This window comes from Amphimedon queenslandica, unplaced genomic scaffold (genome assembly GCF_000090795.2).
Source record: "Amphimedon queenslandica unplaced genomic scaffold, v1.1 AMPQUscaffold_13345, whole genome shotgun sequence".
Taxonomy (NCBI): domain Eukaryota; kingdom Metazoa; phylum Porifera; class Demospongiae; order Haplosclerida; family Niphatidae; genus Amphimedon; species Amphimedon queenslandica.
This window is the reverse complement of record NW_003546419.1, coordinates 181568-186180: the sequence shown is the minus strand read 5'-3', so window position 1 is coordinate 186180 and position 4613 is coordinate 181568. Positions and strand designations below refer to the sequence as shown.

The 4613-nt window shown below is 36.0% G+C and overlaps 1 long non-coding RNA gene across 1 annotated transcript; it reads left to right on the top strand.

Moving 5' to 3' along the window:
- The first annotated feature begins 1575 nt into the window (after positions 1 to 1575).
- Positions 1576 to 4050, top strand: LOC109582923 (uncharacterized). The gene is made up of 4 exons (XR_002185288.1): positions 1576 to 1820; positions 2843 to 2912; positions 2980 to 3110; positions 3164 to 4050. It is a non-coding gene; the product is annotated as an uncharacterized LOC109582923 (long non-coding RNA).
- Positions 4051 to 4613: the final 563 nt, after the last annotated feature.

Below are 4613 nucleotides of genomic sequence, written 5' to 3'. Positions count from 1 at the left end.
CAAATCATTTTATCATGAAGGAGATACATGGATGGGTTATATACAAGAGGAAGGCTGTTTTGTTGTTTATTCAGGCTGCAGTCATGGACATTATTGTAAAACAAGTGACGTTAACTTTACACTAGAAAGTGTAGACAAGCAGTGTACTCTTAACAAGTCTGGTCTTCTTTGCGGAAAGTGTGCTGAAGGCCTTAGTCTCATGTTAGGTTCTGACAGATGTGGTGAGTGTTCTAATTATTCATTATTTCTACTTATTCCATTTGCTCTTGCTGGTATTATTCTAATTGCATTCATCACTGCTTTTGACCTCACTGTATCTACAGGGTCAATCAATGGACTACTGTTTTATGCTAACATTGTCAAAATAAACGACATGAATTTCCTGAGAAATGTTTCAGTTCTGGATGTATTTATTTCGTGGGTTAATCTTGATCTAGGAATTCAAACTTGTTTTTATAATGGCCTGACAAGTTACTGGAAGACATGGCTTCAGTTTGCCTTTCCTGTTTATTTGTGGTGTTTAATGATTCTTATTATTTTTCTCTGCCATCATTCCATTCGATTATCAAAGCTTATGGGAAGGCATTCTATATCTGTATTGGCAACTATTTTACTCCTCTCATTCACTAAAATAATACGTACATGTATCCAGGCACTAAAACCAGATATTATACCTTGTGGTTCAAAATACATAACAGGATGGTACTTTGACCCTACAATGAAGTACTGGGGTAGTGAACGCAGTTTTATGGTTGTAGTAACGGTGTGTTTCTTTTTACTTGCCAGCTTTTATACATTGTTTCTTCTATGCAGTCCATGCATTGAGAGACATTTATCGCGTTACCGTTGCTGTAAGTGCTGGGTTAAACTGAAGCCTTTTTTTGATGCCTACAATGGACCATATGATGACAAAAATAGGATGTGGACTGGATTTCTTCTACTGATGAGAATCATATATGCAGTTTTAGTCATTGTGTTTGGTGAGGCACAATTTGTTATTATTATTACTATTATAGCGATACTACTTGGTGTTGTTGCCGTAACAAAAGGTCCATATCAGAAGAAGTGCAATAATTATCTTGAATGCTTTCATTACGTTAATCTGATTTTTCTAGCAGCAATCAATGATACAAATATAAATTCAAAAGCTTCTTATATCTTCAGCTACATCTTTGTCTCTCTTGTAGTTTTGGTTTTTCTTTGCATTGTGATCTATCGCTTTACGCAGATGAGAATATGGAAAAAAATTAAGTCTCAGATAATGAGGATGCCACAAACTGCAAGAAAGATTTCCCAGCGTCATAAATATCTGAGGTCACTGAGGGTTCCTTTTGTAGATGACAGACACGTTGTTACCCATGACATGGAGAATATGGTAACAGTAGAACTGTATGATGAAGATGGCGATTTTGTGACTAGAAGAAGAGAGACACTCATACGTGAAGATTTGATTGACTGATTTGTAATCCACATTTTGCATGCATGCATACAATAACAATAAGTAGTTGATGGTTTCATTTTTATTTTTACATAATTCCACAGCATTGATATTAGGGTGGGAGACTGGGAGTGGCAATCAAAAATGGCTGGTATTCTGTACGCCAGTACTACTACGTTATAGCATTGTTAGTCGTTCCTATGGAGCTAGTACGGGGAAGGATGAGAGCCTGGGTTAGGATTGGCTGTTCTTCTGTTTTTTGGGGTGACACATCCGAGTCTGCGCCTCAGTTTATGGACATGGTTGTTTGGACTTCCTTGTTGCTGACTATCTCTCGGAAATAGCAATGTCCCTACTAGCTGGAGCTAAAAGAAAGAAACCAGTAATGATGCATTTCCTGCACATGCTGCATGATAAATGTACTAGAAATCTCCATTTCATTTCGTAACGCAGATATATGCACATGTTTCATGTTTGTATGTTAATTGTGTAGCAAGTTTGAGCTGATTCTGATCAAAATTGGATTTTTTACAATTTTTGAAGTTACTCAAAAACACTCTACTATGGTACTAAAGCTAGGCAAATTATGCTAGCATAATTTGGTGCATAATAAGGCAAGTTATTATGCTGGCATTTAAGCATAGTGGGTCAGAAAGTTCTGACCACATCCATACCCATACCCTGACCACATGAAATTACAATTCAATACAGCAAGTACTAGTGCAACTATAGTCCTCATGCCTACGCAAAGCTGAGCGAGGCCAATGACTTGGAGTATTTTATTTTCTAGTGAATCAAAGTCTTTGAAAAAACATTTTCAGATTTTGGCATTGCTGTAGGGCGCCTTTTTTTTGAGGGCTATAGATTTTGCAGATTTAATTTCCACAAATTTATGCCGTCTGCCATCTTGTACCGTATTAATTTGATTTTGCGGAAGTAGTTTTTGCGAATTTCTTTAAAATTGCTAAATTTGTGAAATTGACAGTCCTTGAAAAAAGGTGCCCTATGGTATAACAGATATAACAGATACGTGCATGTAACTTGATAGTTGATATTTGAGTAAAGCTTAAAAGATGAGTATAGTAATGAGCATAATTGGATTTATTTCAAAGCAAAATAAGATGGAATTTGGGGCAGTTCCTAAAAGTATAATTGGCAGAAATTGAAGCATAATTTGCTTAGCCCTATATAGTACAGAAATTTTGCCAAAAATGACAAGGAGGGAATTCTCAATTTTAATAATTTTTCTAATAAATATACATGTTTTAACGTTGTGTAGCAAATTTGATCTAAATCCGATTAAAATTAGATTTTACATTTAGTACATGGTCTCGGGCGAAATATCCATTTTTTACATTTTCTATGATGTTTCAGCTCAAAGCATTAGCCCTTTTCTCATCACAGGACATGGGCTACACTCCTGATTTCATATCTCACTGTATCAAACCACTCATTCATGATATCAAGAAGCAAGGTAACCACACCCATTAATTATAAGCAGCCACACCCACCACACTGGAGCTATTAATAGTTATAATTAGGTATTCGTGTCGTTACCAATGGTGGTGGAATTAATCCTGAAGGATGCATTAACACTATTATAAAACGTCATGTCATCTGAGGGGGTGGAGCTATCAGCTGCCGCAATAACCAGGAGGACATGATGAAGAACGTGAGTGGAGAAATAATTTTTTTTCAAGTTATTGGTGTTATTATGTGGTACAGGTGAAGGAGATTAAGGATAGTGGATATGCTGTTGATATTGAATCAGGTCGGACATTACCCTCATCTGCACTGAGCATGAATGCTTATATTGGGTAAGACCCTTTAACCCTTTAAGGACCGTAGAGACTCATTTTATGAGTCATAGATTAACTGCTTTGACAGGCAAATTGACCCATTTACACATCAAAGATGCTAAGCCATAGCAACGCTTGTTTTGTTGCTTGTGTAGGTATCTGTATGTATTTGCTTATCAACTGTCTATCATTCTTGTGAAAGAGACTATCAAATCTCAGCTACTATATTAGTTTGGCACTGGCAGCAACTACACCCATCTTAATTTTGGTCATTAAAGAGTTAATTGATTCTCAGTCAGTGGAGCCTTTATAATAATAGACACTTTAGGACAGTAAAGTTATACTACATAGGTGTCATTTCTCTGGATTTATTTTGTACAGCAATAAAGAATGTATTTGTTACACTAGGTACTCTCTGTTAAATGGATGTATCTGCTATAGTTTATAACATTTATACCATTCATATGTAGAATTTAGATATGATTCTACCAGTCTGGGAGAGAGGGTGAGATTTAGTGCTCAAGCTGCTTATGAGGAAGGATAAGGTTTTAGTCTAGTTGACACCCAAACACTGAAATTAACTTGACACAACATGCATTTATATACAGATAATAATCAAGGAATAATTCATAAGTTCTGCATCACGATGAGTCAGCTCACTACACATGTATGATCTGACTGGACGGAATCAAAGGAGGTTAAGAAATTTAGCATATATGATTAATGATCTCTCATAAAGTTTACATTATATTCATATTGTTTATTTTGTTATGTTCATTTAATTTTCCGAATAAATCTGTCAACTTTTATGATTATTATCCTTCGTAAGTGAGCCTGGTCACGTGTTTATGTCATGCGTATCTACTTAAATAACAATGTGGGAATCAATTTCATGAGTAAATAGTTTCCTAATTAAATTTACGTAACTTCTACAGTTTCTATAGATTCAACAGATAAGCATTGATCAGTACATGCATTCCAAAGCTATGTTGCTCTTCATTGCTACTGGTCTCCTTTTTATTGTAGCCTCTTCAGGTCTTGGATACTGTGAGGAGTATTATGTCTCATCCACTACTCTAGAGTGTACTGGCAACCTTCAACCATGCCACAGTTTGCTCTTCTATTTCAATGACTCTCAACAATACTTTGTCGACGATGCTATTTTCTATTTCATGGAAGGGACTCACATTCTTGATGGGCATGAGTTACTGGCTATTAGAGATGTGAATAACCTCACTTTGAAAGGACTGGATTACAAGTTGGAGGATGGTTTCCATGAAACTGTAAGGCAGTCAACAGTTGTCATAACATGTCAGGAGTCAAGGAGTGGAATTCTCTTCTTCAATAGTTCACTGGTCAGTCTTATTGGCATCAAA